Source organism: Prunus avium, chromosome 2, assembly GCF_965620075.1.
Source record: "Prunus avium chromosome 2, drPruAviu1.hap1.1, whole genome shotgun sequence".
Taxonomy (NCBI): domain Eukaryota; kingdom Viridiplantae; phylum Streptophyta; class Magnoliopsida; order Rosales; family Rosaceae; genus Prunus; species Prunus avium.
The window spans coordinates 22771300-22795840 of record NC_142285.1 but is presented as its reverse complement, the minus strand read 5'-3'; the positions used below and the strand labels follow the sequence as shown (position 1 = coordinate 22795840).

Genomic DNA, 24541 nt, shown 5'->3' with positions numbered 1-24541 from the left:
AGGTTCGAATCTTCATGGCACCTTGGTAGTGAATGTGAGAAACCACACTCTCATTTAGTTATGACTATCGCTTGTACTAAAACAAAAAAACTAAAAATATTGCACATGTTATTTATTAATAGTAATACCATACATGAAAGTATAATTCGGCCACCAACCACATATTATCATTTAGACTGTTCATGATGTGTCTCTTTGTACACATATGTACATATGTCAACTTCAATTTCAGAATCATTCAAAGTAATAACATGCATTATAAATATAATTCACATGCAAAGTTATTAGAAAATAAAAAAAAGCAAACAAAAAAGTGGGCATGAATGATCGACTACATCCATTCAAGCACATATACATATGTGCCCATGAAGAAAAGATGGGTCGTTGAAACATACCAAATGTCATCTAAGATGTCGTTTATTTCTTAGAGCACTTGGGAATTGAAGAGATACAACTCCAACTTTTGGCACGATGCTACTTTTTTCAGTTCACTGTATATGACAATTATTTCCATTGTTCAACCCGTGACTGATGAGGACGGGGTAAGCAAGAGAAATGCATATCCATCCTTAGCTTGGAAACGAAGAAAAGGAACTTTGATTCATTTGTATGCACTTCCTTTTCAACGCTATATTTTTTTGAAAAAAAGGGCAAAGGTCTCGACCCACTAGTGTTTGATTTTTAGCATACCAAATTATGTCATAATATCAACAAAAATGATCATGATGCCCATCCCAAAGTGTTTAATACTTCCAAGCTATGCCAATTCACTTTTTGGTTTTTTGAGATAATTGGTGTGTCGGTAACACCTTACATGGTGTTATAAGCATGAATTGTAGCAATAGTGGCTTTGATTTGATAAATTAAGGCTTCGAGCTTTCAGAGGCTTCGGTTTACTTGAGGAAAATATTATTGCACTATTCATGTTTGCTTTCAGAGCAGAGTCCGTGTACAGAGTATGTAGATTTGAAAACTTATAACTGCGACTAGTCTTTTTGGTTTAGGCTGTGCCCCCTATGTTACCAAAAAAAACCTTATAACTGCAATGGAAATTCTCAGCTAGTTTTGATGAAATAGGGGGAAGACCCCCAAACATACTGGATACAAAATAGAGTATAGAGTACAGAGTCTACATTTTGTCTAGTTTATCTAGTTTCTTTTAGGTTCACAAAGTCTCCATTTTTTATGTTTCGTGGTTATGATGAAACATACTGGAGTGAAAATAGAGTATAGAGTTAAACTTCTGCTACACTTAGCAAGCCTTTATTTTACCTTTTAATATGATTCGATGCTTATTTGTTTACCATCCTCTCCTTTGGCTCTGTTCTCAGTCTAAATCTTATTCCTTATAGCATTATTAGTTAAGTCCATTACAAGATGCTTTTTGAAATCTCCCTTTCTGTAAAATTGCATCTTCTTATTCAATTTTCTGAGTTACTGATAACTTGGAAGTCTAAGACTAAGAGTAAGATAAATAAACAGAGGATCTTTAAGCTTGATCGATTGTGTTGTCTATAATTATTGTTTACTCATCCATAAAAGAGTTTGGGATTATGATTAATCTTCAAGCCTTCAATAAGGATGTTATTAATTGTCTCCTTTTCTTTTTGCAGTCACATTCGTGTGCTCGAAACCACACAACAGAATATAGCCGCATTGCTGATGGGTCTTGAATATCTAATAAACATCTCATATGTGGATGGCACTAAAAATTTTAAGGTATGATTAATTATGATGAGCTCTCTAGCACCCACCCAAAGGCCCTATTAGCTCTTTCTCTCTCTCTCTCTCTCTTCCCATTTGAACAGATGAAGTGATAATTTGACTTGGTCCTACATCAAATCATCAATGGCAGAAGCAACAAAGAGGTATGTCACTTGTTTATGCTTTTTTTGCCAAATATGACAATTTCTCTTTTTTGTTTCACTTTCTTTCCTGAATTTTTTGTTGCTTTCTTTTTTTGCTCTTTCAGATTTGCAGTTGTTACAGGTACAAACAAAGGGATTGGATTAGAAACTGTCAAGCAATTGGCCTCCAAAGCAAGGCTATTTGAAGGCCTTGGACTTTCAGGTTAGTTATAAGAAGAAAGAACTTCATATCTTTCAAATTTCTTTTTTCTTTATATTTTCTAGATTTATTTACTTTTTCTAAATAAAACATATAGTGATACAGTTGGGTTCTGCACAGGTGAACAATGCAGGGATTGGTGGAGTCAAACTAGATGCTGATGCTTTTATAGCTACAGAATATTCTGGTGGTGGGGTAAGTCTTGCACTTTTCTTTTTTGTTCCACCACACACATTAAGGTGATGCACTTTGAGAAAGGAAGCTTCTAATGTCGACCATATATGCTTCTGTTTACTTCATCTTGATACTATTAGCATACCTTATGGCTCCTAAAACCATGTTTAGTTTGTCTTTCTATTTGTTAAGATGATGATCGATTATTCTTAGTTTGTCTTTCTTTTTGCTGTTTTGTTTTTTCCATCATTTTTTTGTTTTCTTTGTTGGTAATCTAAAAATCTTGTTTTTCATTTGAAAGTATCTTTTTGTAAATAATTATTCTTTGTTTGATGCAAATCTGATGGATAAATTTCTAGTGATGAATCTTATGTTATTTGTTTTTGGGAATCAATTGACATTTAGGTTGAACTTAAATATCTAGCATTTTGTTTATGAGACATCCTCTGAGTTGCGGTTTCATTTGACTTGCCGAAAACTCCTTTCGTGAGTCTGACGCCTCACCAATTGCTTGTGCCAATGGATCCTTTTTCGCTTTCTTATTTGGATGCAAGTCGGAAATTGAAGTTGATAGATGTGTCGAAGTATGTGAGTTGGGAATAAAATTCTCATCATTTTCTTGTTTAACCTCCATATTTTCTTCAGCACAATAACAGAGAGAAAGTAAAGCATAAAAAACATCCACTAAAGCAGCAAAGAAGTGCATTAACTGCTGACTATTACAACCACAAGGACACGATGTGTTGGGAGTTCATAATCACATGTAGAAGCAGTTTCATTTTTATTATACAGAAGATGGGGAATATTGTGAATATTTAATTTTGTTAAGTTTTCGAAAGAGAGAAAAGCATCGAATCACTCCCGAAAATATCAAATTCAAAGGCAGCTCCCTAGTGAAAATAGGAAAATTCATCACTCAAAACTGTTCCAGTCACACTTAAATAAATGTTAACCACCCCATCTCATTAGTTGACTAAAAGAATACATATATGATCTGAAACAGAGCTTATCTTTTTTACTAATTAATGCAATCAAAATCAATCTTACATATATGATCAGAAACAGAGCTTCTTGTTGTGTCGATACAGCTGCACCAAAATGGATTCAGTTGCATCCTCAACTTGTGATACTCGCAAGTGCACGAGCCGTTCGGTAGTATAGCGTATGTAAGTGCGAGGTCGATCCCACGAGGATTGGTGATTGAATGATTCAATTCATTTTCCCTACACAAAACAGAAATGAAAAAGAAGGGAAATAAATAAAACAAGGAAGAAAGAAAATAACTAACTCAAGCAGATAAGTTCCCAAGTTCAATTAGATTAATGGATTGATTCTAGCTAAAGTATGATTAAGCCATGGTGTTTGGTCATAACCTTGTGTTCCTAATTCCCTAATTTGATCATTTGTTGTCTAACCTAAAATTAAGCATTAGGAACCCATTAAGCATAGAAGAACAATTTAAACAACCAAGCATGTATCTAATCCCTGTTGTCGAATGTCCATACATACTCTTCCTATTCATAGTTCAATTCGAATTAAAGCATGGTGTCTACTCTTAATTCAAACCAAGATAGCTAACATGCAAGCCTAAATGGTGATCAATCATTCAAACTAGCATATTAACTTATAAGCATAATGAATAAGAACAAAAACCATAATTGAAACTTGGAAACTAATCAAACTTGAAACTAAAGAAAAGAATTTACATAATGAAAAGTAAAGTGGAACTAAGAAAAACTTAAGGAGAATTTCAGCACAAATATTTCATTACTACAATTGAAAACTAGAAAATGAAACTAAGAGAATTTGAGGAAGAGAAGGGAAGGGAGCTCTAGAGAAGTGTTTGAGAGCTCCCCCCCTTGGGGTGTGTTTACAAGCTTAGAGAACTTCTCTATTTATAGGCCTAGGGGAAGTGAAAAATCTGAATTCAATATGGCTAATGCATACAACACTTGTTTTATAAAATCTGAAATGGTTGATGCACTTGTATTAGAAAATTTGAATTGGTTGATGCACTTCACCAATAAATCCCACCAGCAGCCCTAACTCATCTTCATGTCACCATGACCAAGCTTCCAACCAGAAACAATAGCTCATCCTGAGGTCAGCATGACCAGCAACTTCAAGGGCTTACAAATTGGGCTAGGCTGAATCAAATGAAGACTTTAAGCACTCAAACTTGAATTTCAGAATGTCTTCTTTCCAGCCATATATCATTTGGGCCAATCCAAGGTCGGAGGAGGAAGTTAAGGCCAAAACAAATTGCTAACCCATTTTGCGCGCTGATAAAATCCATCCTGAGCATGCCTCTGTGTTTGCTAGGTAACAGACTCCATATTTATCCAATGGGGCTGAATTTTGGATATGTTATAGTACACACCCATTGGAACAACTTTCATGAAGAATGCGGCCTCATCCAAGCTGTGTAGGGTGCTGAAACAAATATTGCAATGTGACCTACGGAACTGGACTGGCAGGGGGCTGTAGCCAAAATGAGTTTATCTTTAAGCTCTTCTTCCCTTCATCCAAATCAGGCCCTAACATGCATGGATTGCATCATTTCCTATCCAAAGCCATCATTGTTACCTAAAGCTGAAAGATAAACACAAAAAGGATTAAAAGCACAAGTTTAACTCAAAAACATAACCAAATCATAAGCTAGAAGGGTACAAAATGATATACAATTATGAACCGATCAAATACCCCCAAACCTAGATTTTGCTAGTCCTCGAGCAAAACAACACAAAACAAAGTTAAAAACAAAACAAGAAGTTAACTAGACCAGTTTCGTAGGTAACTTGATTGCATTGAGCGTATGCAACAAGCCTTTAAACCTCTAGGCATCCCTAGTAGGAGGAGTTGTGTCTCCTGAGGGTTTAACAGAAACGATACCCACAAACGTTTTACTAACTCTACAAAACAAAGTGGTTAGAAAACTTATTAGATTTGTTAGTCTTTAAGCAAAATAAAAGAAACACAAAAACCAAAACAAAAATAATTACAAAAACAAAACAAAAATATAAATATAAATAAATAAATAAAAACTCAAAACCATCATTCCGAACATTTTCTGAAGAGAAATGACTCATGCACATGACTCAAAAGTTTTAACAATAAAAACTCAATTTTAGACATTATTTACAAGGTGGCAAAGTTCAAAACACAACATGCTCAAAGTGTATAGTGTGATAGCCAAATGCAACAAATTCTCCAATCTTAGTTTCCGCATAATTTCAAAAATCATACAAAGCACAAATTCAACTTCAAATCTCACCAAAATTGTCCTCTCACAAATGAATCACTCGGAAGAGGGCTACAATGCAACACTCAGTTATAAACATGAGATTAGAGTTAAACCATAAGGGACTTAACTCGCAATAGAAAGATGAAGAACTTGCATTAATATGATCTCAAGAAGGATGCCAAACACTTAAAAGTAGAAAAATAAATGCAATTCAACCACATGACATTTAAGATCAATTTAGGTCTTTAGCATAGGTTGTAATGGGGCCAAGGGTGTAAGGTGAGTAAGAAATGAAGGGTATGGATAAAACAAAGTCCAAGAAACTCAAAATATAAGAGCATAAAACAATTGTTTACAAGACTTCGAATCATCACGATTAGATTTTTTCTTTTACACGATCAAAACTCCTTATACCTTCATTTACAATTATTCATACTCCTTTCCTTGAATTGAACAAACACCAATTTATTTAGAAGGCCCAAAAATGAAACCCAAAAATGAAATTTCATTCAACCACCACTTAATCACAATTTTTCTCTTTTCTTTTCTTTTCTTTCACCAATTGAGTGAATTTTTTTTTTCTTTATGTAATATCCCTTCCCAAACTTAGCATGAAAAACACATCCGAATTAGAGCTCATGAGTTCCTTAGAAAGGTAAATTCTTATTTTTCGGGCTAAGGGGAGGAAATATAATTGGTAAAATGAAAGAAAAGGTTTACATGTAGGCTCAAAATGGTTAACAATGGAAAATCATGCTTAAGCATGCATAAGGTTAGCTTGAAAGGCACAAACGATCCAAAGAGGGCCTTAATATCACTTCTTAAATGTCATGAAATCAAATTGCATAAGAATGAATGACTTTTAAGTGTTCAACCAAATCAATGAATAATGAGATCAAACAACAACTTTGATGACAAGAAAATAAGAGTATGTATATAACACTCATGAATTGAAGTACAAGGCTCAAAAGCTCACTTTATATAGTTGGTTAAATAAGTCTAATTTATGATTCATACAATTCTTTAGATCATGCAAATCCTTTAATTGGAAAATTATGAAACAAATGGCAAGTGCAAAGAAGGTTTCGAACATGTCATGCTAGAACGATGCCAAATTAATTAATTAATTAATTATTATTTTTTACAATAAAAATTTACAAGGAAAAAAATAAATAATAAATAAAATTCAATTTTTTATTTAAGTCATGCAACATTTATCACAATCTCATCAAATGTGTTCGGAAAGTGACTAAACAAGATTCAAAACAAGAAAGAAATTTAAATTTTTAAAAAAAAAAAATTTAAGAAAAACCAAGTTTACTTGCTAAACTCCAATACCCCCAAACCTAGAAATGAGCATTGTACTCAATGTTTAAAAATTAGCCACAAACAATGTCATAACAACAAATGAAAGGTATTAAAGCAAATAAAAAAAAATCACAAAATCACAAAAGAAAAAAAAAATCACAAAATCACAAAAGAAAAAAAAAACAAAATAATTATAAAATAAAAATTACAACACAAACAAACAAACAAAAAAAAAAATGAAACAGTAAACCCTAATCACACAATTCTGAAACCCCAAAAAAATTTTGAAGCCCAAAGCCCACAATTTCGAAACACAAACCACAGTGAATTTAACCCACTTTGAAACCCAAACTAAAGTGAAACCCGACCCACAATTTGTTTTCAATTCCGGCTTTTTATTATTATTTAGTTTTGTAAAAACAAACTATCGAACCGTGATTAGCAACACAAAGAGCGGGATTTTAACATGGGTCATGATGTCTCGGTTCAGTGTAAGGGACCAACAGACAGGGCGAGACACATGTCGACGCATAGAGGCGCCGCAGGCTCCACAAGCAAAAATTACGGGCTCATGGAAAGGCGCGAAGACTTTACTGAACGCGTTCGTTCAGAAAAGACACGTCGTGATAAATGAGTTGGGTATGGTTGGAAGGCGAGAAGGTTGTGGGACTCAAGGAATGCTGGAGATTCAGAAAATGCTCAGATGCTGTAATGGCTAGGGTTTGTCAAAGACTAAGTCTATAAGAAAGGGTGAAAAAAAAAACGCAAACTTAGAAACACACAAAAGAGAAAAGAAAGAAAGAAGAAAAGAGAGTGAGAAATCAAATGGCCTCTAACTACCCATTTTCGTTGGATCTCAACCTAGCTCCACCGACTCAGACACGAGGCCAAGCAGCGGCATCAGTATGGATGCCCTACTTTGCTTCCGCACGGGGGCCTGTGACAGTAACTGACTCAATACTCCTGGACAACGATGTTGCCATTGAAGTGGCTAGAAATTTAGTGACTCCTAAAGATATACGTGTTCTGGGGACAAGGGATGACAACCGGGTCGTGAGCGATGCCCTGGCACTGAGCGTGCAGAGTACAGCAACAGTCGCAAGTTTGGGTCATTGCCTACTTGCGAAGTCCCATGAGGTAGAGGTGCTGAAAGGTCAGTTGGCGGCGGAGCGAAGTATGGTTGAGGAGTGTCAGACTGCTATAAAAAGCTTGAAAAGGGAGAGGTCAAGGATAGTGGAGGTGAATCGACACCAGCTAGAAGTATTGCGAGACGAGAATAAAAACCTATCAAAAATGGTAGAGTTGTACTCTCGCGACATGCGAAAACAGCTAGAGGACCTAGACCGACCGGGTAAACGCAAACAAGCAGATCGCGAGAGTAGTTACGCTCAAGCTAAGATTGCGATCTTTGGGAGCTCAAGTGATGAGCCCCAAGAAGCTGTGCGTGAAGCCCCGGAAGAGGACAGCCAGAGGGCCAAACTCAAAGCTCCAATGGTCGAGGCACCAAGCACAGAGAAGAAATGATTTCCTACTGCATTATTGTTGTTTTTATTTTATTTTGTTGTTTTTGTATTTTCGTTATTTTGTTTCGGAAATAAAAGAGTAAGGTTGCAGGAAGAAAAAGAAAAAGAAAACACACTTCCCAACTAAAATAAAACAAAGACGACAAACGGAAAAGAAAACACATTTCCCTAACTAAAATAAGACAAAGAAGATAGCCGAAAGGGAAAGGCAAAAACACAAAACACTAGAAAATGAAAGTAACGGGCAAAAACATAAAACACCAGAAAACACGGAAAAAAGAAAAGTAAAGTGAAAGTTAATGTGCTCCCCCTTGAAGCGATTAGGTCGAGCATGCTCGGGAAATCTGAAATGGTGTTGGCTCTCTCTCATCAGCATATGTCTATTTAAACCACACCTCTGCAAGCGGATGATACCCAGCATTTCTTCCTGCAAACTCAAGGAAAAACATCAAAAAATTCAGAAGCAAAACAAATGGCATCCTCATGCACTCACCTTGATGATCTCAACCTTGAGCTCTCACTTGCACCACCGAATGCCCAGACAAGGGCTCCTCCAAACACTGTCTTTCCAAACTCTTCATATCATCACGGCACGGCCTCAAACTTTGCTGAGGCAATACCGAACTTTTCTGAGGCACTGTCGAACAGAGCAGTGCTGCTAGGAGGCATGATTAGCAGCAAGCTCACTCCGACAGATCATCTGCATGTGGCACAGAGGTCTGATAAAGCAGCGGTAGAGGAGTCCCACAATTTAACTGTGCTCCACGCAGTCTCCGCTACCAATTTGGGCATGCGATTACTGGCGAGGACAAGGGAGTGTGCCGCGATGAGCGAGGAAATAGCTTCCTTGAAGGCTATGGTGGCGGACTTGCAGAAGCGGCTCTACTGTGCCAATCAGCACGTGGAAGCACTGCAGAGAAAAAATGAGGACCATGTGGAGCTGCTGCAGATTCTGCAAGTAAGAGAAAATAGAGGCAAGCCATGATGATGATGAAGATGAAGAAGAAGAAGAAGAAGAAGAAGTTTTTTTTTTGTTTTTTTTGTTTTTTTTGTTTTTTTTGTTTTTGTTTTTGTTTTTGTTTTTAATGCAGCGTTTGAAATATAAAAAAAAAAGTGTTTTAACACTCAGAAATAAACTAACTAACCATACCACGTAAATAAATAAATAAACTAACATAACAACACAAAAACAGAAACAAAACAAAAACAAAGACTCAACAGAAAAGAAAGCAAAGAAAATAAAAAAAAACTTAATTTAAAAACACACAATATACAAGCAACTCACGGATGACCAGTTAAGGGCCTCAGAAAACACAGTCAGGGGATCCGGGAAGGTTGGAGGGGTCACAATGGTCCCGCTTAAAACCCAAACTTCTTAGACACCGAAGGTGTCGCCTAAAGAACTCCTAGACACTGTATTGACGAAGGTGCTCACTGGAGTTACCATAAGTCAGCTCATATGAAAAATAAATTTTTTTTTAAAAAAAAAAATATATATTCTCGTAAGAAAAAGAAACAAAAACAAATTAAGATAACATGAAACAACAAACCATAAACGAAAATGAACTAAGTACTCTAAAAAAACTCAAACAAACGATATAAATTATTGTACTAAAAGAAACAAACCAAGAAACCAAAGAAAAAAACAAACAGCACTTTCAATCACCTATTTATCACCATTTGGACAGATTCGTTTCTATGTTTTTAAGCTTCGACCTCTGTTCAGTTTTTAGGCTATAACTTTCCAACCGTAAGTCCAAATTTTACGTTCTTTATATGGTTGGATTCAGCATAGAAAAACAAAGAACTCAAAGCGGACCAAAAGGCAAAAACAACTACGGAAATAAACAGAATTCAAAGAAGAGAAAGGATTGAAATGCTCCCCCTTGAAGCGATTAGGTCGAGCATGGATGCACTTGGAGGTCGCTACTTCTCCCATTGCTCCACACTTCCCATTCTTATGATTGAGGTTGCCATCTCTCTCCATTTATTATTGAGCTATAATAAATTGCTAAAACAAACATAGAAAACTTGAAACGGAATTAAAGGATTACGAAATATAAAAAAAAAAAACTAAAAATGAAAAGGAAAAATCAACACAAGTCCAATTCCATGCTACAAAGCAACAAGCACCAATGGGTTGTGTAAGCTGGGACTTAAACCCAGTTCTCTTGCTTGTTGGGCAATTGTCCTTTTCTGTTGGACTACAAACACAACTTGTCCATTAACGTCATTAACTTTAAAACAAGAAATTGTCCAGTTAAGAAAAAAAATAAAGTAGGAAAGCCAAATAGAATCAAACAATGTTACCGATCCCCGGCAACGGCGCCAAAAACTTGTTGTGTCGATACAGCTGCACCAAAATGGATTCAGTTGCATCCTCAACTTGTGATACTCGCAAGTGCACAGGCCGTTCGGTAGTATAGCGTATTGATCGGTTCATAATTGTATATCATTTTGTACCCTTCTAGCTTATGATTTGGTTATGTTTTTTAGTTACACTTGTGCTTTTAATCCTTTTTGTGTTTATCTTTCAGTTCATTGAGCTTTAGGTAATAATGAGGGCTTTGGATAATAAATGATGCAATCCATGCATGTTAGGGCCTAATTTGGATGAATGGATGAAGAGCTTAAAGACAAACTCAATTTTGGCTACAGTCCCCTGCCAGCTCAGTTTCGTAGGTCATATTGCAAGCTTTGTTTCAGCAACCTACATAGCTCGGATGAGGCCACATTCTTCATGAATGTTGTTCCAATGGGTGTATACTATAACATATACAAAATTCAGCCCCATTGGATAAATATGGAGTCTGTTACCTAGCAAACACAGAACCATGCTCAGGATGGATCTTATCAGCGCGGAAAATGAGTTAGCAATTTGTTTCGGCCTTAACTTCTTCCTCCGACCTTGGATTGGCCCAAATAACATATGGCTGGAAAGAAGACATTCTGAACTTCAATTTAGAGTGCTTAAAGTCCTAATTTGATTAAGAGAAGCCCAAGTTGTAAGCCCTTGAAGTTGCTGGTCATGCTGACCTCAGCATGTGCTGGTTGGATGCTTGGTCATGGTGAGCTAGGTATGAGCTATCATTTCTGGTTGGAAGCTTGGTCATGGTGACATGAAGATGAGCTAGGGCTGCTGGTGGGATCTATTGGTGAAGTGCATCAACCAATTCAAGATTTTCTAATACAAGTGCATCACCCAATTTAGATTTTCTAATACAAGTGCATCAACCATTTCAGATTTTATAAAACAAGTGTTGTATGCATTAGCCATATTGAATTCAGATTTTTCACTTCCTTAGGCCTATAAATAGGGAGGTTCTCTAAGCTTGTAAACACACCCCAAGGGGGGGAGCTCTCAAACACTTCTCTAGAGCTCCCTTCCCTTCTCTCCCTCAAATTCTCTTAATTTTGCTTTCTAGTTCTCAATTCTAGCTTTCCTTTTGCTTCTTAGTTGTAATTTATTTTTCTTTGTAATGTAAATTCTTTTCTTAAGTTTTCAAGTTGAATTAGTTTCCAAGTTTCAATTATGGTTTTTGTTCTTATTCATTATGCTTATAAGTTAATATGCTAGTTTGAATGATTGATCACCATTTAGGCTTGCATGTTAGCTATCTTGGTTTGAATTAAGAGTATACACCATGCTTTAATTCGAATTGAACTATGAATAGGAAGAGTATGTATGGACATTCGACAACAGGGATTAGATACATGCTTGGTTGTTTAAATTGTTCTTCTATGCTTAATGGGTTCCTAATGCTTAATTTTAGGTTAGACAACAAATGATCAAATTAGGGAATTAGGAACACAAGGTTATGACCACACACCATGGCTTAATCATACTTTAGCCAGAACCAATCCATTAATCTAAATTGAACTTGGAAACTTATTTGCTTGAGTTACTTTCTTATTTTTTTTCCTTCTTTCATGTTCTTTGTTTTTGTTTCTGTTTTGTATAGGGAAAATGAATTGGATCATTCAATCACCAATCCTCGTGGGATCGACCTCGCACTTACATATGCTATACTACCAAACGGCTCGTGCACTTGCGAGTATCATAAGTTGAGGATGCAACTGAATCCATTTTGGTGCAGCTGTATCTACACAACACGTATGTAAGTGCGAGGTCGATCCCACGAGGATTGGTGATTGAATGATTCAATTCATTTTCCCTACACAAAACAGAAATGAAAAAGAAGAGAAATAAATAAAACAAGGAAGAAAGAAAATAACTAACTCAAGCAGATAAGTTCTCAAGTTCAATTAGATTAATGGATTGATTCTAGCTAAAGTGTGATTAAGCCATGGTGTTTGGTCATAACCTTGTGTTCCTAATTCCCTAATTTGATCATTTGTTGTCTAACCTAAAATTAAGCATTAGGAACCCATTAAGCATAGAAGAACAATTTAAACAACCAAGCATGTATCTAATCCCTGTTGTCGAATGTCCATACATACTCTTCCTATTCATAGTTCAATTCGAATTAAAGCATGGTGTCTACTCTGAATTCAAACCAAGATAGCTAACATGCAAGCCTAAATGGTGATCAATCATTCAAACTAGCATATTGACTTATAAGCATAATGAATAAGAACAAAAACCATAATTGAAACTTGGAAACTAATCAAACTTGAAACTAAAGAAAAGAATTTACATAATGAAAAGTAAAGTGGAACTAAGAAAAACTTAAGGAGAATTTCAGCACAAATATTTCATTACTACAATTGAAAACTAGAAAATGAAACTAAGAGAATTTGAGGAAGAGAAGGGAAGGGAGCTCTAGAGAAGTGTTTGAGAGCTCCCCCCCTTGGGGTGTGTTTACAAGCTTAGAGAACTTCTCTATTTATAGGCCTAGGGGAAGTGAAAAATCTGAATTCAATATGGCTAATGCATACAACACTTGTTTTATAAAATCTGAAATGGTTGATGCACTTGTATTAGAAAATTTGAATTGGTTGATGCACTTCACCAATAAATCCCACCAGCAGCCCTAGCTCATCTTCATGTCACCATGACCAAGCTTCCAACCAGAAACAATAGCTCATCCTGAGGTCAGCATGACCAGGAACTTCAAGGGCTTACAAATTGGGCTAGGCTGAATCAAATGAAGACTTTAAGCACTCAAACTTGAAGTTCAGAATGTCTTCTTTCCAGCCATATATCATTTGGGCCAATCCAAGGTCGGAAGAGGAAGTTAAGGCCAAAACAAATTGCTAACTCATTTTGCGCGCTGATAAAATCCATCCTGAGCATGCCTCTGTGTTTGCTAGGTAACAGACTTCATATTTATCCAATGGGGCTGAATTGTGGATATGTTATAGTACACACCCATTGGAACAACGTTCATGAAGAATGCGGCCTCATCCGAGCTGTGTAGGTTGCTGAAACAAATATTGCAATGTGACCTACGGAACTGGACTGGCAGGGGGCTGTAGCCAAAATGAGTTTATCTTTAAGCTCTTCTTCCCTTCATCCAAATCAGGCCCTAACATGCATGGATTGCATCATTTCCTATCCAAAGCCATCATTGTTACCTAAAGCTGAAAGATAAACACAAAAAGGATTAAAAGCACAAGTTTAACTCAAAAACATAACCAAATCATAAGCTAGAAGGGTACAAAATGATATACAATTATGAACCGATCACTTCTCTTTAATACTAAATCACTAACCACAGAAGCATTCGGTGCTAGTTGCTAACTTCAAGTTTATTACTTTCCTTCCACCAGTAAAACCCGAAAATTTTCTTACCAGCTGTACATAAAAAGATATTCAAGGGACAATTCTTTTACAGTGTTAGGCTGAATCAGTTCCTGCAGTCAACTCAGAGGTCCTTTAGATAAAAAATATACTTAAGCCTAGAACTAGGAAAATTCTTTTGAAGCTTATGGTGCTCGCTACATCGTCTTTATTTAACTTGTATCTTTGAAAATATATAACATTAAATAGAATTCTATTTATCATCCAGAACAAGGCAAACTTGAGATTCTATTTATCTCGTACTGCAAGTGTGTATGACAAGGGAGTGATAAGTGGGAGTGGAAAATCATAAGACAGAAACCAATGAGAGGGTATAAAAGAAGAACAACTGAATAAACAAATGGAAACAAAAACCTAACAATTAATAGATAATCAATGGATTAGAAATGAAAGTTGAAGACAGGGTTTAACAAAGCTGAAAAGGACAAAAACACATATAAACTAAAGCAAGCTCAACATTAGAATGACCTGTAAATGGCTCTTTCAATGGGATGCCCAAATCTACGCAACCGGTGAGCTTAACGACCTCATTGGCAAGTCGGGCCATGCGCTTTCTCAGCTCTATAGAAAACTTCTCAAAGCTTTTCGTCTGGGACAGAGGAGGCTGATTAAGCTGTGGAGGACTTGGCTCCGAAGCAGGTGCAGGAGGAGGAGTAAATCAAACAACAGTTCTTCACTTGTTTCATCTGTCTCATCATTATGAAACATCATCTAGTTGATAGGTGGCATAAGTTGTTTAAGCTGATCCGTAGGATCAATTCGCACCTTAGACGCCATGGCAAACCTAGTGATCAACGACCCAAAAGGCAGGGAATGAGTTTCGTATTAGTCGTCTGGGGTTGCAGCCAGACAAATGGCTCGGAAAATGTGGGCGAGCAGATCAATGGACACATTATTTTCATCTCTCATACTTTTCTTATTCTTTTCAATAAAAGTACGGATAAAAAGTAAGAATGGAAAGATCCAAGATCATTTGCCACTAACACAATATTTCTATTTTCGATGTGAGATAATACTCTCAACAAAAGCATGGGCTAAATACGAGAAAACACGGAGGACAAAACATTCCCACGCATAATGCATGCTTAATTATTTTAAGTCATGATCAAAGAAAAAAAAATTGTAGTTTGTAGAGTTTTTCCTTGTTACCAAAGAAAAAAAAATTAGCTCAAATCCTAATTCTAAGTCGTGATCAAGTACATGATTAAGTGATTTTTATTATTTTTAATAGATTGAATAAAATGCCTGTATATGTTATAATATATTATGAAGCTTGCTGGTGCTTTGAGTTCGCACATTCAAACTTGAACGGGCCCCAGCGAAGCTAACCTAACTTCGTTTGCTGAAAAAGGTTGACTTTTAATGAAAATCGGAGTATCAATTGAGTTAGGGGTGGGCACGGTACGGTATGGTACGGTATTGAGCCCGTACCGCTACCGATACCGGAAATTTAAATCGGTATGGTACGGTATGGGATTATCGTTTGTCAAAATTGGTACCGTACCATACCGTACCGTGTCGGTATCGGTACCAAAAATGACGCAACTAAAAAATGAACCAATTTAATATTCAACATATTCATTTACCAAAATAAGTGATGCCTAAGTTACAAATTCAAAGATTCAACATATTCAATTATCAATATTCAAATCCTAATCAACATATTCAATATCCATCAACATATTCAATATCCAAATCAACCAAATCCTAATCAACATATTCAATATCCATTGAATATAACATATTCAATATCCATCAACATATTCAATATCCAAATCAACCAAATCATAATCAACATATGCAATATCCATCAACATATTCAATAGAAAATTATATATCTGAATAGTATTCGGTACGGTACGGTATTGATCGGTACCAAATACTTGATACAGCTACCATACCATACTCTATTGGTACGGTACGGTACGGTACCGAATATTGATCGGTACCGAATGAAACGGTATGAAATCGGTATGGTACGGTTCGGTTAGGGTACGCTTTCGGTATTTCGGTTTTAGATGCCCACCCCTAAATTGAGCATTCTTTATTTGGTGGTTTCAGTTTGTGGGGTTTTAACATTTATGTCCAACAAAAGGTTAAATTTTACATATAACTGTTCTATAAACACTCTTCTCGTGACGAGAGACATAAAGTTCAAGTGGTTAAGAGCAGTTACAACATAATTTCTGCTTAAACTTTTCATGTGATTTGACTGCTTGAATGTGAAAGAGAACTTTCATATTACCAAGACTTCTATTTACACTCATGCAATGGGTTTCTATTTTTATTCTCACCATTCTCTGGACACCCATCTCATCCCTCCTTTACACATATGCATTTATTACGTATTAAACAATAGAGTAGTGCTAATGAAAAGACATTCATAAGATTGGAACTATAATTTTACATTTTTTTATGCAAGACCATGGCTCCTTATCTTTCGTTGAAATTTCGGAAATAGAGTGTATATTGGATTTGATATAAGACGGCGAGATAGTAGTCAATGAGAAAAATAAACTGATGGAGGACAAAAGAGTGAGGAAAACTGAAGAACTGAAAACCTTTAAACTTTCATATCCAAAAGAGTTTGGAATTTCATTATTTTCGTTTTTTTATATAATTATTTTCTAGTTTACGTTGTTGGGTATATATAAAAATTGGTTAAAAATAAGAAGAATGCTAGCTATCTTCCCATTTGTACCGTATTTTTCTACCTTCTTCATTCTCATCTTACAATATGGCTTAATGGACAAAATTTTGTATGTTCTTGGTCACCCTTTAAAGATCATCACAACAAAAGGGTTATTTTAGGCCTAAGGTACATACCTAGAATATCAACTCGGATCAGGTGAGAACACTATATGAGGATCAATCTCAGCCATTCAAAGTCATCTGAACGGCTGAAGAGAAAAAGCAAGCTTAACGTAGAAATGGGTACGCTGCACTTACCTCTTAGCCCACGTGTCCTACCGCGCCTTTTCCAATCGCGCCTTTCTTTATTCCTTCCTCATCAGCTTTTTCCAGAGAAACCCCAAAATCTTCAGTAGAGATGAGGAAATATCCAACCCCTCATCTTTCCCCTTCTCCCAAATGTCTGTATCTTTCTTCCTCATTAATTATTTTTTGAAATTTCCACCCCAAAAACTCTCACATTCTCTCCCCCTTCATCGTCCTCATTCTCTTCACCTTCTTCACGTCAATTCTTCTTCCAAGCTACATCTACTCACCTCCTTTCTCACACCACGACAACTTAATCAGCTACAAGTTCCTCTCCTCCAGCCCCACTTGGAAATCTGGGTACAGAGCCAAAGCTTTGCTAACCTCCGCAGTCATAATTTTGGCCTTCATGCGTGCCATGGCCTCTATCTCTGATAATCTCAACCACCCAACTCCCACTTCCCAAGTCCAGGTCCTTTATCTTTTCTTTGGTAGGTCTAGGATTTAAAAAGTTTGAATTTTGGTTTCCGCAGTCATAATTTTGGCCTTCATGCATGCCATGGCCTCTATCTCTGATAATCTCAACCACCCAACTCCCACTTCCCAAGTCCAGGTCCTTTATCTTTTCTTTGGTAGATCTAGGATTTAAAAAGTTTGAATTTTGGTTTGAATTAGAATACCCAGTTCGATTTTATGTTTGATTTTGCTTGTTGGGTCTGTTTAGGTGCTGAACATCAATTGGTTTCAGAAGCAACCAAATGGGAACGACGAGGTACATTTCTCTAATTTGTAGTTTGATGGGTTATATGTAAAATTGCTCTGTATATGAATTCAATTTGGTATTGGCTTAAATGGGTTTACTTTGATTCTTCGTTATCATCTAGTTTAAAGACTACCACTTTGGGATTGATTTGTAAGCATAAATGAGGGCTTTACACTCATCCTAGTGGAATACAACTCAAATGCAAAAGTAGAGTCCATTTACAACTCACCTTGTTGCTCATACAGAGTATAAGGGCAGATTAAACAATTGAGCTAAAGGAGTCCTATTTGTATAAGGATTAATACATAATATGTACGGTTAAAGTTGGGATTAATACATCATTTTGATATGTTGGTTGTTGTATTAATCTAAAATGTAAACACAGCTGTAAAGCTATACATAATAGTAAAAGACCATGTGCAGAGCCACTTGATGAGGAATAAACATAATGATATTATATTTTATGTGATAATAAGTGCAGAACATGGAGACAAGACTTGTGCTCAAGAAATACTTTGATAGATTTCTTTAATGGGAAGAAATCTGTGAAGAACACACCACTTCAGTTATAAATATGATAGGTCAATGCTCTCTTGATCGAACTGCAGAATCCACCCCCTCTAGCCCCATTGATTGTACTGCATAAGGAGATCGTAGAGTTGCATAAGCATATGTCATTGAAGCAAGCATCCCTTCATCATGTAAGTGATCAAGAGGTATTGTGAGTTTCCTAAAGACTATAGCAGATTGATTTTTCAGTCTTACATGATTTTCTATAGCAAGTGTCTTTGAGGTTTATTTTCTATATCAAATTTCCATGTGTATGCATTTGTGTGTGTATGGACTATGTATGGATGTACAGATTTCAAAGCAAAGCTCTGAAATTTCTGGGTTTTGTGTTTTAGCTTTAGTAAATCATTTGAATCTTTGATCTAGGTGTATTTTATGTGTTGAAAGTAAAATATAAAACGTTAATATTAGGATCTAGAGAGCTTAATCACCTCTTTCCACTATTGGTATGAGCTCATTGGTTATCTATTTATAAATAATCAATTAGTAAGATCACAGTCCTTCAGCCTTTTAAAAGATGTGGTTGTTCTCCTCAGTCGAAAATGAGGTCCATGGTTTGGCTAATTATAGGTGGTAATTGCTGGTGTTGAGGTTTGTGACAGATATAAGAGAACAGAATGAGATTGTTGTGACTATAGGAAAACAGGTAAAAGAAAATTTGACACCTTTTTATTTTTGTTTGGTGATAAAAGGCTGTTACTAGAGTTCAAGGTTATAATAACCCCATGATTGTGGATTTTTTTCCTACTATTTGGCTCTCTAATGCTCCACTTCCTTCTTTATGCAGCTTGTTTTTCCCCTCCAATTTGGTTTTGTTTTTCTTTCGTAGTTTTTAATACCAACTTTGTTCTTTATCTGTATATGTACAAAACAAAATTTAGGCATGGTCTTTGTCTATATTTTTTAATGTCACTTTTTTCTTTTGTATTTGGTTCTTTGTCTGTATTTCTTTTTTCTTTCTTACTTTTGATAATAGTGTGAGTAGTATGATATGGGTATCATTTCTGTATCTTAATGTGTTGATAATAATGTGAGTTGGTACCATTTGTGTACCTTAATGTGTTGATAATAGTGTGAGTATGTATCGTTTCTGTATCTTAATGTGTTCACAATAGTGTTAGTATGTATCATTTATGTACTTTAATGTGTTGATAATAGTATGAGTAGGTATCACTTATGTATCTTAATGTGTTATTACTAGTTTGAGTAGGTATCATTTGTGTACCTTAATGTGGTGATAATAGTGTAAGTTGGTGTCATTTTTGTACTTTAATGTGTTGATAATAGTGTGAGTATGTATCGTTTCTGTATCTTAATGTGTTCACAATAGTGTTTTTTTTTTTTTTTGGTAAGGCACAATAGTGTTAGTATGTATCATTTATGTACTTTAATGTGTTGATAATAGTGTGAGTAGGTATCACTTATGTATCTTAATGTGTTAGTAATAGTTTGAGTAGGGATCATTTGTGTACCTTAATGTGGTGATAATAGTGTAAGTTGGTATCATTTTTGTACCTTAATGTGTTGATAATAGTGTAAGTAGGTATCATTTCTGTATCATAATGTATTGACAATAGTGTTAGGAGGTATCATTTCTGTATCTTAATGTGTTGACAATAATGTTAGTAGATATCATTTATGTATATTAATGTGTTGACAATAGTGTTAGTAGATATCATTTCTATATCTTAATGTGTTGATGATAGTATCAGTAGTATGGATATGGGTATTAGGTCTGTATCTTCATGTTTTCGTAATAGTTTCAGTATATCTTATGTAAACGGTGTATGTTGCAGGTATAAAATGGAATATGGGTTTGAACTATGTTTCACAAAGGCGAGTACAGTCATGTAATCAAGCAATTTCTATGTATAAACGTCAGTATTAAAATTTACAATAAAATATGGGTCGTAAACGATTCAAAGGATTCACTAGACCTTCAACATCATATTTTTATCATTTTTAAAAATTATAAATTTTACAAATAATAGAGAAATGACAAGTCAGAATTGCAATGCTGCATCATTTCTTATTTGCCACCAAAATATCTTTCGTAAACACTTCAAAAGGATTCACTAGAGCTTCAACATCACTTCATTTATTGTTCACTAAAGCTTCATAATATTATTTTTATTTTTTGACTAAGAAGTCTTCATTAACACTTTTATGAATGCTTTAAGATGAACTCAAAAGACGTAGAAAGTTTCACATTGAGTTTGTAGAATTTTTTGGTGTGTGTATTTTTCTGCTATTTAATGAAATACTATGGTTTTTGAAAAAGTTCGTCATCAGTGCTTCTAACGAGCATCATTTTGCGTAGCGCCACGTGTCATCAGAGTTTCAATTTATGTATGTTTATCTTTAAAAATTCACAAAAAATTAATTAAAAAATAAAAAAAAATCCATCCTTAATTTCTACAAATTTCATGCCACATTATCTTCGATTATGATGCGCTAAATGTTTGATTTTAAAAAAATTCCAAATAATTAATTCAAGTTTGCTTCATTACTAATAATAACACTAAGTTCAGATCACTCTTCATCACTATAACTCTTCCCCCAATTATTACTTCAAATTTCCCAATGTTAAATTTTGATTTTCTTGCATCAGAGTCGAAGATAATGTTACAAGGAATTTTTAGAAACTTTCGGTGTATTTTTCTAATTTTTGTAATGAATTTTCTTGAATTTTTTAAGATAAACTCACAAAAATGAAATATTAATGGCACGTGGCGCTATGAGATATGAAACACCCATAAAAAAAGCTGACGATGCACCTATCAGGCACTGCCATGTGTCACTCTCTATTAGGGGTGGGCACGGTATGAGATGACACGGGATGGAGGTCATCCCGGTGTCAATCCCGAATAGAGGAATCGGTATGGGATGACACGGGATGGGGGATTTTGAAAACACGTTCAAATCATACCGGACCCAAATGGGATCGGTATGATTCGGTATCAATGTTGATACCGTAAAAAATCTGTAAATTTTCAAGTTCAATCAAATCTGAAAATCAAATGGCTGTTAATACTAGCCTGGAGATAATCAAATGTTGTTAAGACCATATGCTCAACCTTTCTCTTTTTTTTTACAACTTAGCCTGGAGAAAAATTTGACATTCATCTCGAACATACACAGCTACTAATACTATAGTACAACAAATTACACACATCTAATCACTTCTCAACTGCATGAATTTTCAATACAGCTTCCATACAACTTCTTTAAGAACAGAACTTACAGAAGTATCAGATATATATATATATATACATAAACTGACAGTAGCCTAGCCCATATGCATGTCAATAATTCATGTCTTCCCAAAATCAAAACCAATCCATCCTAAATAATAAGAGAATTTATACCATATGGAATTAATAGATTCATGTCTTCCCACGCATGCTTACAGAACCAATTCATATCTTCCCAAAATCAAAACAATTTCTCAAATTTGAAAACAAATAATTTCAAACCAAAACAAGTTTCCATGAATACCCGAGAATCTGAGATCGTACTGAAATTGGTAGCAGAGGCAGAGGGTAACGGGCTTGAAGAAGAAGATCCCACAGAAATTCGGAGAGACTTTGGGTTGGGGCTTTCCTTTTCCACTGGTTTTTTGGTTTTGGAGAAGAACAAAGAGAGAGAGAGAGAGAGAGAGAGAGAGAGAGAGAGAGAGAGAGAGAGAGAGAGAGAGAGAGAGGAGGAGGAGGAGAAGAAGATGAGGTGAGATCGATTGATGTTGGAGGAGTTGGGAACAGATTCAATTTGGTTGAGAAAGGAGAAGAGAAGAGAAGAATCAGACAGAGGAAAGGAAAGGAGGAAAAAACGCAGAGAAAGAAAGAAAAGAGGCAGTCGACAACACAAAATCTCTGTGGACTCAGATAGGGTTAGAACTTAAATTAAATTAGGAATTAATAAAACTAATTTACTGTTCGGTACGGTATGACACCAACCGGGATCACAAATGTGAAACCGATGTCGTGCCAAACAGTAACGGGATGACACGGTATCATCCTGTTTACACGTCAACACCAAACGGGATGGCATGAAATTGGCACGGTTTGGCACGGTTTCGGGATGGTTTCGGTATTCCGGTTTTGATGCCCACCCCTACTCTCTATTATTTATTATTATTTTTCAATATTTTGAATTCCAAAAATCATAATAAATTTGAAAAATTCACTAAAAAAGACTCCCCAATTCTTGTGACATTTCCAACATCTTTTGAGACTTAAAATATAATTTTGACTAAGAGAAAAATTCAAATAATTTCACAAAGTCAAGTTTGCTTCCAAACTAACAATAACACTAAGTTGAAAATCATTAGTCTTCATTACTACAACTCTTCCTCCAATTATTACTTTGAATTTCCCAAAGTCAAATTTTGATTTTCACGCAATAGAGTTGAAGATAATGTCACAAGGAATTTGTAGAAACTTTCGGTGTATTTTTCTGATTTTTTAATCATTTTTCGTGAATTTTTGAAGATAAACACACAAAAATGAAACATTAATGACACATGGCTCTACAAGATACTGACACTCATTGGAAAAGCTGAGGACCCAGCCATCAGACGCTGCCATGTGTCACTCTCTTCCGTTTATTACTATTTTACAATGTTTTGACTTGAAAAAATCTTAATTAATTCGTAAAAAATCCGAAAAATTCACCGAAAAATGCCACAAACTCCTTGCGATATTTTCTTCATCTTTTCAGTTGTAAAATATAAATCTGACACATAAAAAATTGAAATAATTTTTCAAACTTAAGTTTTTTCATGTACTACCTATAACACTAAGTTGAAGATCATTTATCTTCCTGGCTACAACACTTCCTCCAATTATAACTTCAATTTTTTGAAAGTAAAATTTTGATTTTCACGTATTAGAGTCAAAGATAATGTGGCAAGGAATTCGTAGAAATTTTCGGTGTATTTTTCTGATTTTTTTAATGATTTTTCGTGAATTTTTGAAGATAAACTCACAAAAATGAAACATTAATAACACGTGGCGCTACAAGATACTGACACCCGTTGGAAAAGCTGACGACGCACCCATTAGGCTCTGCCATGTGTCATTCTCTTCCATTTATTACTATTTTTCAATTTTTTGACTTCCAAAAATCATAATAAATTGATAATAAATCTGAAAAATTCACCAAAAAATTCCCCGGACTCCTTGTGACATTTCCAACATCTTTTGAGACTTAAAATATAATTTTGACTTTAAAAAAATTCAAATTATTTCACAAAGTCAAGTTTGCTTCCATACTAACAATAACACTAAGTTGGAGATAGCTAGTCTTCATCACTACAACTCTTCCTCTAATTATTCCTTCAAATTTATCAAAGTCAAATTTTTATTTTCCAGTATCATAGTCGAAGATAATGTCGCAAGGAATTTGTAGAAATTTTCGGTGTATTTTTCTGATTGTTTAATTATTTTTTGTGAATTTTTTAAGATAAACTCACAAAAATGAAACATGAATGACACATGGAGCTTTGAGATACTGACACCCGCTGGAAAAGCTGACGACGCACCCATCAGCCGCTGCCATGTGTCATTATCTTCCATTTATTACTATTTTTCAATATTTTGACTTCCAAAAATCATAATAAATTGATAATAAATCTGAAAAATTCACCAAAGAATACTCCGGACTTCTTGGGACATTTCCAACATCTTTTGAGACTTAAAATATAATTTTGACTTATAAAAAAATTCAAACAATTTCACAAAGTCAAGTTTGCTTCCATACTAACAATAACACTATGTTAAAGATCACTAGTCCTCATAACTATATCTCTTCCTCCAATTATTACTTCGAATTTTCCAAAGTCAAATTTTTATTTTCACTCAATAGATTCGAAGATAATGTCGCAAGGAATTTGTAGAAATTTTCGGTGTATTTTTCTGATTTTTTAAAAGATTTTTCGTGATTTTTTAAAGATAAACTCACAAAAATTAAACATTAATGACACGTGGTGCTATGAGATACCGACACCCGCTGGAAAAGCTGACGACACACCCATCAGCTGCTGCCATGTGTCATTATGTTCAATTTATTACTATTTTCCAATATTTTGACTTCCAAAAATCATAATAAATTCATAATAAACTTGAAAAATTCACCAAAAAATACCCCGGACTCCTTGTGACATTTCCAACATCTTTTGAGACTTAAAATAT

The 24541-nt window shown here is 35.1% G+C and overlaps 1 long non-coding RNA gene across 3 annotated transcripts in view; it reads left to right on the top strand.

Annotated features, from left to right (window-relative positions):
• The first annotated feature begins 1132 nt into the window (after positions 1-1132).
• Positions 1133-24541, top strand: part of LOC110773247 (uncharacterized) — a 29669-nt gene continuing 6260 nt past the window's right edge. The window contains exons 1-4 of one of the 3 annotated variants that reach the window (XR_015833767.1): positions 1134-1868; positions 1973-2070; positions 2188-2262; positions 14679-14986. This is a non-coding gene — a long non-coding RNA (uncharacterized LOC110773247). Of the gene's footprint in view, positions 1869-1972; positions 2071-2187; positions 2588-14678; positions 14987-24541 lie in introns of those variants that run through there. The other 2 variants (XR_015833768.1, XR_002529280.2) reach the window with 2 other exon arrangements.